The sequence below is a fragment of the Corvus hawaiiensis genome, chromosome 4 (genome assembly GCF_020740725.1).
Source record: "Corvus hawaiiensis isolate bCorHaw1 chromosome 4, bCorHaw1.pri.cur, whole genome shotgun sequence".
NCBI classification, from domain to species: Eukaryota; Metazoa; Chordata; class Aves; order Passeriformes; family Corvidae; genus Corvus; species Corvus hawaiiensis.
The window spans coordinates 72,338,339-72,351,617 of NC_063216.1; the positions used below are offsets into that span (position 1 = coordinate 72,338,339).

A 13,279-nucleotide genomic window follows, 5' to 3' on the forward strand; every position below is an offset into this window, starting at 1 on the left:
CACTCAGCACTTCACTGTCTGGCTGTATTTTGATTCCCTTGATGAGGTTACACACAGCGTACCTGACCCTGTGTTTCCTTCCTCCACACTTAGAACCTCTCCCTTGGAGAGAGCTAGAAAGGACTCTGAATCCTAAAGTCAACTCAGCCCCATTTCATGGGAAGGGTAAAACAAAGGGTAAATGCTCCATTTCGAAGCCTCTTTTATGTGTTTGATCTTTCACAGTGCTGCTCATTCAATCTGTCCTGCACTGGTGATATGAAGAAGCCATGAAAGTTAATCCATTTTGGAGATGAATTGTTTCTGCCAACTGTCCTCAGGCACAGGTCAGCAAACACAGGATGGACGGGCGTTCCAGGGCTCTCTGAGGGAATAATTCCTTGAAAAACGGCACCTGGAAAATGCTCGCTCCCTTGTTGCTCATCTGCTTTGGGAGTAGGTAGCTGGCACAGAGTTCAGTTTCACCTTGGCTCTAGGCAAGGCAGAACAGCCAGGGGATGACAGTTTTCAGATGAGAAGCTCAGGGAAAAAAAATAATTAAAAAATTGCACATACAATCCCTCTGAGGAAAGATCCTCTTTGTGCCAAGCATTAATACACGGCCAGAACAAGTCTTTTCACACGTTCCTGCTGGCACTATAATGCCCCAAAATGAAAACCTATTGTGGAAAAAGCAGAGAACAGAAGCAGAAAATATGAAAAATTGTCCTGTTTTGTAGAGACAAAAAACATTTCTGATGCTTCATTGATCACACTCAGCACTGTAAATAGGAACAATGACCCGGTGAAATGGCCAGTTAGAAAAGTTGCTCCATTTAGAGAAAATTCTTGAGAACTGAAGAAGGTTGATCCCAGAATGGGAGAAAAATGTATGGAAAGCTAGTCTTTGTCTCAGCTCTCACTGTGAAATGTCTGTGTCTTCTTGTGGTCAGACCCAGAGAAGTTCAAGGTTTGGGTGTTTCTTTCATTAGCATTTGACCTACACTAACTTTAAAGAAAGTCTAAGACCCTGATGTTGTCAATCTAAGCTGTACAGAAATTAATTCTAAATCTGAATTTCAGTGGAAATGAACATCTCAGCCTCCTTCATCAGAACCAAATACCTCTCAAAACTCGGAAACTCTGAGTTGAATACCTGAGCACAGTATGAGAATAGTGAACTTTTTCTTTTGTATCTATTGACTGTGCGAGCTCTGAGACAATGTACGGTTATTATACTGTTCTTTATTCAGACCTTAGTTGTCAAACACAATTTTGGACTATTTTTGGTAGAGACTTTGGCCCAAAATCCCACATAGAACCACATGTACAGATTTTTTTAACATCCACCTGTTGTTGTTATATACTTCTTTAAGTAAAGTTTTAACGGCCAAAACAGAAGTGATGCTCGGAAGCCAATTTTTTCAAGCTTTAATTGACGTCAGCACCCTTCTCCTCTTTAAGAACTGTGAATGTTATTTCCCCTTGGATTGTTCAAATGTGTATTTTAGGTTACTTTTCGTCTTTGGTGAAAAATTCTCTTCTGCTTTTAGACTAATAAGTTAGGTAGCTCACCGGGAACTGTCAGTCTGAGCCGGGATAATTTTTTTTTGTGCAGCTCATTTGTCTTCAAGCACAGCTGCTGGAGTTCAGTAGAGCAATCTCTAACAAAGCTATCTGAAGAAAAAAACAATATAGCTGTTAGAAATGTTAGCACTTGGATTAACACACTCAGTTTTATCTGGACAAAATCTGGCTAATGGGCTTCAGGGACTCTTGGGAAGAGAAAATTGTAAGACATAAGCATCCTCTCAGAGCAGCAATACCAAGGGTATTGCAAAAGATACCTAATATTCTTCCTGGATTTGGGATGGGTTTTGAGCTTTCTCTGTCTCTTGCCTCGCTTGCTGACCTAGTCTCATCTATCCAACCAAGTTTATAAATGAAGAAACATATTTGTCTTTCCCACTTGGGAAATCCTAGGACAGAGAATTTGTGTCAGTAAATAGAAACATTCCTACTGGAGCAAAGAAAAAGCTCCTCTAAGTTAAAATAACCTTCAAACAATAAATTCACTTGCCAGTAGCATGGTTTTGATTATCCAAATTAATAAACAAATAATAATAAAGAACTTCACCCACACAAATGCAAAGTAGCTTAAATTGTAGCAAATATTCAGTTCTTGCTGGATCTTGGTGTCACAGGCTGCCCTCTGTGGCCTCAAAAAAGACCCATCACAAATTTTGAAATTTCCAAAAATTCATTAATCTAATCAGTGTGTGTTGCATGTGGTGGCTTCTCCATTACTCTCATCATGAGAATTTGTACATGATGTCCTGGTAGACAACCTGTTGTCCACCAGCCAGAAAGTGCTCGTGCAGGGCATATAAATAATCCTAAAACATGAGAAAATTTGAAAGTAGATTAAAAACTTTAACACCCTTGTCTGGTTTCTGTGCAAATGAGCTGTGCACAGTCCATTGTAATGATGTCCCAAGGTTCATTCTAATATCTAAGATACTTTATCTTCAATATAAAAGATGGACAGCAGTAGGACTGTCTTCAGACCGAGTACCTTGGCTCTACCTGTGTATCCTGAATACTGAAGCCCCTCTCAGGATGAGCATAAAGTTGCAATCACGCAACTTCACTCCTGGAAGGAGCTGCCACACAGACGGTGAAATACAGGCACCTTGCAGTCTGAAGGTTGGGCATTCTATCTGAAGTAGTCACCTAGGCAAATATCCACCAGAGGAAATCCAGTGGAACAAAACATAAGCTAGTTGTCTGGATTCTTCACAGCTAGTGGAGAGAAACAGATTACCTCTTGCTTCAAGGCAGATGTCTAAAACCATTATCTGTGTCATTCTTTAGAGGTGCTTTTTTCCTTCCCTTGCATACAAAAATATTCGGAATAATTAACTCTCATCCACTTGTTTATCATATAGATGTCTAAAGTTAGATAAACTGACTATTGTTATTGTCAAGGCTCATGAACCAGGATGACAAGGGAGCCTTGGTGTTTTTCTCTAACTCTCTCTGAACATGCAAACACCATCATTAAGCCACCCCTGAGAGTCCCCTGGCAGTAACATGATTAGGGACAATATCCCACTTAACCTAAAACCTAATCTCAAAACTGCCTGTGCACAGCAGTGCAGCAGTAAAACAATCCTTGACAGTGGATAACCTCAAATACCAACCACCCAGACTTATCCTCTCCCCTTTCCACCCATCTACATAAAGGGAAAGGGATGATTTTCTTGTTCAACAATCCTTCCAAAATTTGCGGTCAAGTCTTTGCTCTGCTGTTGAACATCTCTTTGAACTCAGGTTAGTCTGCCAAGCCCCCATTCCAAAATATTCAGGGCTTAGCCTCCTGCTGGAGTTAATGACTGCTGGTTGCCTGAGAAGCTTTGAAGGTCAGAGGACTGCTCGAACTCATGTAATCCTCAGAGCTGTGAGAGAGCAATGTTCCTCACAACTCGTGCCATTAGAAACAACTTTATTTCACGCCTCTGTGAATTGTTCTCACACAAATATTTTATGGTTTAAGACAAAATACCAGATATCTAAATGAAAGGAATCGGGCAGGTGTTTAGGTAAAGAAGGAAGAGCAATGCAAATGAGGTTTGGCAGACAGTGCATGACATTTTTCAAAGTGATAGTCTACCAATTAACTGGAGAAATAAAGGCAACCATTGTGCAATTTTATGTCAAATGGCTCTCAGTTATAGACATAAAGAGAAAATGGAGACTTCTAGAAATACAGGAATTAGACAGTCCCCAAAGACTGGGTCTCTTTGAAATAAGAAGTTTGCTTTCCGTGTCTGCCAGATTCAGTTTCAGATCTCTCACTTGTGCTAGTCCACAAGCTAACAAAACAAACACATCTACTATCAAATTAAAATGCTTCACCTGAAGCTGTCTTCTGACAAACATTTACAACTTTTAGCAGTCTTTTATATACATTCCACCTCTTCCTATCCCTCTCAGAACACCAAGGTCAGCCTCTTTATAGGAGTCTCTCTTCCCTTCAAGGTGGTTCCAGACTGAGAACATTCTCATTTTTATAGAATCTGCTGTGGTGAACACCTGTCTTCTAGGAGTCTTAATTTAAAAAAAAAAAAAGTATTATTAGCACATTTCTGCTTACCAAAAAACCACTACTCACTATTGATCTATGGGCTGAAGGTGCATATTGTAAGACATATTTTTATAGATTTTTTTTTTCAGTCAGCAGTGAGTTCCATTGGCAGCTAAAAGCAAAGCAAAGGGAAAAGTACAAGATGTGCTTTTTCGGCCACTCTTCATACACACTTGCCCTTTTATTGATTCCTTCCATCTCCCAAGGAATGTTGTGTAGTTTCTTAAGCATGATCTTTGACTCCTTTCCGGGTCATTGTTTTCTATAGGATTTGATCCTTTCCCTAAAGGTATTACATTACATTATGAAATATAAGGTATTTTTGGAAAAGAGGGAAATTATCTTCCAACAACATGTTGATTTGCCATGAAAACTATTCTGCTCTTAGCCTGGTTTAATTTCTCCTCATGGTAAAGACATTTAATTATCTTTTAGATCTTATCTATTATATGTCAATCAAATATGTTTTGCAAATGAACTTCAGTATACAGGGTGCCCACAAAATGCTATATGTCCATTGAGTTCTTTTTTCACTGTGTTAAGATATACGAAATTGTACCTCGAGCTGTATTAGATGACAGTGACATTTTATAAATTAAAATAGCTACAAAAATAATTTTTTGAGTATTGTTATGCCTAAAAGCTTCCTCATTAGCCAGAAATGGTGCAGCAAAAAGCAGTTTTGTAGGAAACCAGAATTATTTTAGTGAGAAGATCGAAGGTTGCAGTTGGCCCCTGTGGGTTTATTTGCAAACAGCCTGCCTCCAGCACTGCTCTCCAAGCCCCTGGGTGCTGTCCCTGCAGAAATATGGCTTTTTCTCTGCATTCCAGATCTTTATATTACAAGGTGATAAAATGTTCAGGACCTGAAAATGCTTCACAGATAAGTAATTTATTCAGAAAATTATAAACAGCTCCACAGAGGGGAGACTCTGCTATTGATGAGTCTCTAACAAGAGCTTTAACACTGAAATATGTGACAGGCTAATGTCACAACACTTCTACATCCCTGGCTATTTACAGGTTTCCTAGGTACTCGGAAGCATTGCGTTCCAGTAAGGCATACTAGATAATTTCCAGTTTTTCTTTTGTTGTCAATGCTTTCTTTTATTTTGGACAGGGTGTCAGACCTCTCTGTGTGTCAGTAAAATTAGGAATCTTACTGTTCAAGGAGGCAGAGATGGAACAAAGGAAACATTGCTGGTTAGGTTTCTTTCTCTCTGATACTGCCCTCTTAACAGCAATTTCCTGAAATAGAACTCTGTAAGTTCTTAATTATTCTACCTCTTCTTTCTTGGGGAACTATTGAAATAAAAGTGTTTTCCTATCTTGTAATATTATTGAATCATGTAATTTTTTTAAAGAGCTTGCACTATGGAAAGCTTTTTAATAAGTTCCTTAGTCAAAATAATGAGAAAACAAAGAAGAATACACAGGTTATTTTAAATAGCAGTTTGTTAACTGGCTTACCACATGTTGAAGATATACTTTGTCTCTGTAATGCATGATATTTCAAGAGAAATTAAATCTCTGATCCAGTGCAATTCTCATGGAAACCACATATTCTTCTGAAAGGGAAGTTATTCTATTTCTTTGGTGTTTAATAGCTAAAAGATTCCTCTAACCTGAGTATTTATGTAGGTGACATTTTTGCAGGCTGTAATGCTTTTTTTCAAACTGCATGTTTTTAATACATTAGATTGACATTTGGAATTTTCTTGACCTTAAATCAATATCTTAATCAACATTTAGTTTTGCTCCCATGGTCAAAGACAATATTTTACTTCTCTGCTATGACAAGCAGCAAAGGAAAGGAATAGAGAAGAGATGTCCATGTACTGAAGTCAGAGCACTTCCACACAAATACAGTTATTAAAGTTAACATGCAAACTATGCTTTTGTATAGGAAAAAAAAAAAAGAAGAAAAATTAATAAATTTTATATTTATGAGGAGTTTTAAAGAATAGTACTACCTCTTTGGTAATATAAGATAATATTAGATCTGCATGGCATACACAACATATAGAAATGTCTTATAAGACCAACATTTTGTTAATTGCATATTAAAAACCAACTAGATTTTAAAAAGTGTGCCATTTTAAGATCACTAATCTATTGTTCCACTATATTCAGCTGCCAGCATATGATTCCCAGTGCAAGAAATACATATTCTCTTAATTTAAAAGGAAAAAATGTGCCTCCCTGCATGTGTTGAAGTAAGTGAAGGGAAGGAAAATGTCAGCTATGTTTGCAGGCAGCCACCTTCAAGTAATATAAAGATACTGTGCACGTAAAAGGAGGATCAGCTGTGAGCAACAGTGCCCAGACCCTGCTCAAAGGCTGAGCCTGCACCTCCCCAGAGCCCCCTCTGCCTGGTCCAGGGCAGGGAATTGTGTCAGGCTCCCTGAGGAGCTTCAGTGTCCTGGGAAGTGTGTGCAGATCTTTTCTGCTGTGACAATCTGTGCTAGGGAATTTGTCATTTAAATAACCAGAAGAGGTGGGTGTAGGTTGCTCAAAGCATATTAGTGGCAGATCCAGGATGAAAACTTGACTCCCCTCAGTCTCAGGAGAGCACCTCAGTTACTCTGAAGCCTCTGCTCCCCTGCTGCTGCACGCAGAGCAGAGCTGCTAACGTGCTGAGGTTTCTCAGTTTTCACTGCTTTTTGGTATGGGATGCACTGAAGTGGCTCGGTATCATGTTTAAGACTGAGTTTCCAGGACCAATTCAGAGAGATTGAGATTTCTAAATAATCCTTTCCTTGGAAGTGCCTGTAATTTAAAACTCCCTTAGCATGATTTTCTGTCATGAAAGAGTCTTTCTGATTCATGTCACTTTTATTTGTGACCTGAGGATTTTGCTGGAATCCTATCTGCTTTTTCTGTGCCATCAGTTCTAGAAGAGGTTTTATGAATATGCTCTGGCTCAAGAAGCACTTTGATATATTATCCTGTTGCAATTAGATATCAAAAATACATATGCATTAAGTGCAGATTCTACAATTACTTGGTACGTCTAAATATGAAAGAAAAATAAAAGGAAGAATTGTACCAGCCACAGTTAGATAATGACTTGCACCAGAATATCATGTTTACTTTCACATTTGAAGTGATCAGGGAAAATGATGTATTGAGTTTATTTCTTTTCTGTCACCTGAGATATGTCATCTGACCTTTAGCTGGGGCTGATGAACAGAGAAGTCAGCTGATGCAGCAGCCCAGTGTTTCATTATCTGCTACCTCTGAAGGACCTAACTCTTATCCAGCACAGGTCACAGTGTGGTAACTTCAGCTAAGCCTCATGGGGATAAAAGACTGTCACTCATATATACTGTGGCCTTTGCATCAAAACCACCAGGATCAAACAAGTTTAAGGAAGGCATTAATTTCCAGATGAGCTGAGGAAATTAGGTTGAGAGCTTGGGTTTAACATAGCAAATGAGCTCCTTACCATAATCTTTTTACTGACCAGCAAAAAAAAAAAAAAAAACCAAATTTTGTGTTTATTTTCAGAAATATAAATCACTATCTATATAAACTTTTAGAATGTGAAATTTAATGCAAAAAACAAACAATAGGTTTTGAGGCCAAATATTATAATCTTTCGTCACCCAAGTGCTATTTTTCTTTTATTTCTCTTATACTACAGAAGAAAAAGGAAGGTGCAATTTCTCTTTACTGTGAAATCATATTTGATTGTAATTTTAGTAAGAAAGTAAATATTTCCATCCCCACGGACCATCATGATACAAACAGCCCAGATGTTAAAGCATCAGTGTCCCTAGTCTATTGCAGATTAAACATCCTTATATTTTTATTGTGAAATATTCTCCTTTCTTCCTAAGTAATAAAAAAGAAGGGAGAGTCTAATCAAACTAGAGAAATATATGTTTTATTTTCAGTTTTTCTACAAGCTTCTCATGTATCATTTAAGCAGACCAGAGATGCTCTTTGTGCCTAGGAACCTGTCTACCACAGATGAATAAGAAGATGCCTAAGCTTGTTCTGCTCATTGTCATTTCAGATCAACACAAATGAGAAAATTACACCAGGGACCTGGGGTAGTTAGAAATCATACTGAAATATTTTTTTCTTTCAGGATTAATGCTTTATTTATGTTACTATTGAGCTTTTAAAGTAGAGAAGACTACCATCAAGCCAGTTCAGTTCTTTGTACTGGACTTTCCTGAATTTCAGATTACGAGATTAGCTGAGATACATAGGGTCTCTTAGCACTGATTCAGACTGGTATTTTCCCATTTTCTTTCTCTATAGCATAAGATCAAGACTGTAATCCATCTAGAAGGAGTTCTAGTGACCAGTTACAGTAATACATTTAACTGGTGGGTGAGGTTTTCTGTGTAGCTGTCAATTTTCATGTAAAATTGAATTACAATTTATTAACAGATGAGAAAGTTGTTTCAAAAATATTGTAATTTACTATTATTATTACAGGCCACTTGTCTATGCAAAATGATCTAATCAAAAAGCTTTTTAATCATGAGGGGAACATATTTTCATCAAAGTTAACAGCGCACTTTAATTAAATAGAGTAGAAAGCAAAAGACAAGTTCTGAAATGTTATCTTTTGCTGAGGCTCCAGGGGACTAAGGAAATCCTTTCAAAAGCTGACCTTTCAGAAGGAAAGCCTATTTGGGTTTACAGCTATTGCTTATCTCTACATGAGAGATTTATGCAGGTAAGTGCCTGCTCTTGAGATGAGAAGATACTTCATTATTCATTGTTATTCCAGGCGCTAAATTGACTGACAGGGCCAGAGCCCACTATTGTGAAAAAGGCATTACTCCAAGGAAGGTTATGAGGATTAAAAAGCCTTTCTTCTTAGTACAGATTGCTGTTGAGGAGCAGGTCTGTAAAAATCACCACTAACAGGGAATTATTTGGCAACAGGAACCAGTTTAGACCTGGTGATCACCTAATCCATGCTGCCTAATTTCATTTGACTATAAAACATGTTGAAAGCCATGGCCTGGATGTAGTGTTGATTTCAATGTGGCATATCACAAAAGGATGAGAGCTGCTCTGTGAAACTATGGGAATTTAGAGCCCAGACACAACAAGTTAGCATGGATTTATGCTTTTGATATAACCCCTAAGGTAACACTGGTTTCATTACTGTTCATGAGCTGTTTTGCTGGCCACACCAGTTGTTATGAGAGTGGGTGGGGTGACATCATCAGAGGAATTTCTCACTCCCTCAAGTTCTTCCTTTTCTTGGTACACTGGGAGAGAGACCATGAGAGCCTGGACTGTGCTTCTAGGGGACTGCCCACGTACCCATCCTGTAACTCAGCAGAGTGCCAGACCTAACCAGGCAGAATATTCACAAGCAGCAGTGAGTTTTCTGTGTTCAGACCCATTTCATATCTCTGTTCAGAAGTTTTAGCTCTTGGATTGTCTCATTGCAAAGGTCTCCATTAACACATTTTGTGATATTGCTGTCTTCCTGTACTTGGCCAGAAAATCTCTTCCACAATCTGAATTTTTTTACAACTTTTTTTTTCCCCCAGAAAGATGTCCTCTTTTAAATTGTTAAATCAGTTAATATTCAATGACTTTGTGCTCTTTTTGAATATGCTTATAATATTTAAGGTCCAGCTTTTTCCCGAGTATCGAAGTATGGTTACATATACAGGCCACTTTTAGAGGCCATAAGAGCCTCATTTTTTCAAGGGTACTGTGAGAATTTTTGGCAAATTGATACTTGTTTAAAAATTCCCATCCTTGATTCTGTTGGATTGCAGTGCTAATTAAACCAGGCTGCTAATTTTGTTTTGGTTGCATTATCTCAAATAACATTCAGTAAACCCCCAGATCAACAGATTTTTTTTCTATTATTATTATTTTTTTTCTGTTGATCAGAACAGAACAGTCAAAATAAATAAACAAGCTTCTTACTTACCATAGCAATTAATCACCAAGTCCACATCTCCAGAGGTAACTCTGAGTCAGTCATACTGAAAAAGAATTTGCATTCAAGAGCTGGTAAGGAAGGGGGAGGGCATATTATTGACTGTCTTTAAACAGAGAAGCATGAAAGAGTCTAACCTCTCATTTATACTTCTTTAACTAGGGGATGATGAAGGGAGAAGGACACAAAAGCAATTAAAAATGAAGGCTTACAAAGGAATTGTTTGTAGCTAATCGAGTTGCTGTGATGCCCTGTTTGGTGTTTTCATTCTTCCTGCAATTTGTTAGGGGAAAATTGTTTTTTGCAGGGAACAGTATTCATTTTGGAAATTGTTTTCTGGCATTCAACAGATGAGGTTAAACCACAACCTCTGATGCAGGCACAGATGCCTTTTATCTCTACAAAATAACAACATTTATCCTAGGTAGTTTCTTAAAAGCCTTTTAGTAAGGCCACTGATTATCATAGCAAATCAGCCATCTCTATGAAATTAATCATCTCATCCCAGTGTAAATGTCAAAAGTACATTACAGGTGCATCCAAGGAGTGTCCAATAGGGCTGAAAAATGAGAAAGCACTGATGTATGAATCATATGGACTAAAATTGCTTTCTATGCACTCATTATAGAGGAAGGGTCTGATCTGATCGTGGCTGTACAATTTTCTACCCTTTCCCAGATTTGTGAGCTCCAGCTGATATTGTGTTACGGCCAGAAACAGAAGTGATGAACACAGTTCAACTTCTTCCTTCCTGCGAATTGTCAATATTAATTTTGCAGCTATTAATTTGCTATTTCCTAATTGAATTCAAGAGTGTTGGAAGATGAATGAAAAAAAGCATTAAGTCAATCTGCAGAGAAAGGGTCAGATTTGTTTTTAACCCATTTCAATCCAAGAGAAGGAAAGAAAATAGGGTCCAGGCTCATATGAAGTGTGAGTGGGAATTTTCAGAGATAATGCTCAGAATGAGACTGCACAGACACAGTTATAACTATTGATGCACATTATACCACGACAGGGTATATCCACCTCTACTACAAAAGTGGCTCATTTGGCCATACTGTACCTTCATAATTAAGAGCAAATGGTGATCCTAGGAAATTAATTATCTCTGGTTTAAGAGAATTATAAAATGATATCCTAAGACACTACCAACAGAAATCTTCCCCCAGAGAACCAAACCAAGAAAAAATTTAGGAGGGTTCTACACTGAACTCAGTGAATTCAATCTAGCAATGATGTTATTTAGGCTTATTTTGTGCCGAAAACAGAGGCCAGAAAACTGAATAAGTGCATGTTGATAATGATTTTTTTAAAAGTACAGTCTCCATCAAGTGAAAACTTGCTGGTCTTTTGCAGTGACTGACAGAAGATACTTTACAGAACTGAATACTGTTCAGTTCTATAATAAAACAATGATAAACCCTTAAGAGTTTGTTGCAGTTGCCCATCTGGATTTTTAACTAATTTATGTGCTATCCTGACACTCTTTAATATTATATTATATTACCTTCTAAAATCATCATTTAGAAACTCAAAACTAGTCTCCAATGTCTTGAATAGCAAAGCTATTAAAAATTTAATAAAATGAAACACATATATAATGCAATAAAAAATCTCTATCACACATTAGTGCAACATTTTACAAGAATATGGAACATAATCAAACTTAAAATTAGAAATATATTTTCACTAAGTTTCTTACAATTTAAAAAAATTTTCTCCAGACCATGTAGTTTACAAACATAAATGATTCCATGACAACTCATTAGAAGACACAGCAGAATTGATTTCTTGTTAAGAAAATTTAACACTGCTGGAAATTCATTCCTTCCTCAAGTTCCCAAACTTGTCTTGAATTACAGTCAGTACCACTGTTGGTTTGCAGCTCTACTTTATCTTAGATTTAGTTTTTCTCTTAATATCATGTTTCTTGCTTCACTTTCATTGACTTTAAGCCTGAAAAAAATCTCCAAAACCATTCTGAACATGCAAAACAAGTCCTTGACAAAGAAAAGGAGAACATACAAAGCTCTAACCATCAGTTCAGAGTGTCTCTGACACTGACCTTGTGGAGAAAGATGAGAAGAATTGGAAGGAATCCATGACCTGTAGATAATTCATCTGTCACTGATGAAGCCATCCCATGGCCTGGTGGACCAGAGACATTTGTGGACATCAGAGAAAGGAACATCTGTAAAACACTCTGATTCTCAAATTCTGTCCTTCAAAGAGGGACTCCTGCCTGGGATATTGATTCCAGTTTACCTAGGAAATGTAGGGATTCTTTTGTTATGTAAGAGCCTGTCTTGTAACACCCTGGATTTCTGTGCCAATTTAGGAACTCTATGTACAGCCTTGTTCTAGCTATTTGGTATCAATTATATTATACATCCAGTATAAGAACACTGGAATGATCTTCACCTTCTTTAAGAACAAAACCTCTTAATGAGAACAAAGCATTTTTAAGTGATCCTTTTTTTATTCCTGTCTGCATAGTCTCTCGAAGAAGCAGCTGAATTGTCATCATAAACCTCCATTATATCATGTTGCAAAACACACATTATCCAAGTGTTTTATGCAAGTAGCAGCCTGCCTTTTGATTTCTGCTTTCCTTAGACAGTTTGCCTTATAACAAGAATCTTTTCATTGCTTCATCATTACTTGATAGCTTCCTATTATAAAAGCATTATTTAAACAATGGGCTTGATGATCCCACAATGATAATTGTGTTGAAAAGTTTCCACGGGAATGATACACAACATATTAATAGCTGAAATGGCACTGAACTCTGCTTTTGGTCTACAACAAAATACCAGAAACACCTATGAGGAGAAGCCTTTAAATGCTTTAAATGATCTTATATGTTGTATTTTTTATGCCAAGGTTTTCATATTTCTGCTGCTACAAAGACATATGGCAAAGTCCCTCAATAATTATAACTGTGTAATAGCAGGAGTGGTAATTGTAGCTTCTGTAGCCAGATTTAACACATTTCAGGCCAAAAAAATTACATCTTCTTAAGCACAAAATGCCACTTCATTCATTCATGTCTATTTCTACTGAAACAGAGATCCTACTATGGATATCTGTATTGTGGCCAAATGAGATGAAAACTTTGCTACTGAGCCTTGGTCTTGCTTTCAGGAGAAATGACAGGAAACATGTTCTCCATAAGAACACCCCCACATCTACCTCCTTAAAAACCCCTTTGTGCTCATTAG

General features: G+C 37.4%; 1 long non-coding RNA gene across 1 annotated transcript; it reads right to left on the reverse strand.

Annotated features, from left to right (window-relative positions):
• Positions 1 to 1,197: 1,197 nt before the first annotated feature.
• LOC125324405 lies at positions 1,198 to 12,261 on the reverse strand. Its single transcript, XR_007202961.1, has 3 exons — positions 12,124 to 12,261; positions 10,047 to 10,101; positions 1,198 to 1,656 (listed from the first exon to the last, which is right to left on the reverse strand). It is a non-coding gene; the product is annotated as an uncharacterized LOC125324405 (long non-coding RNA).
• Positions 12,262 to 13,279: the final 1,018 nt, after the last annotated feature.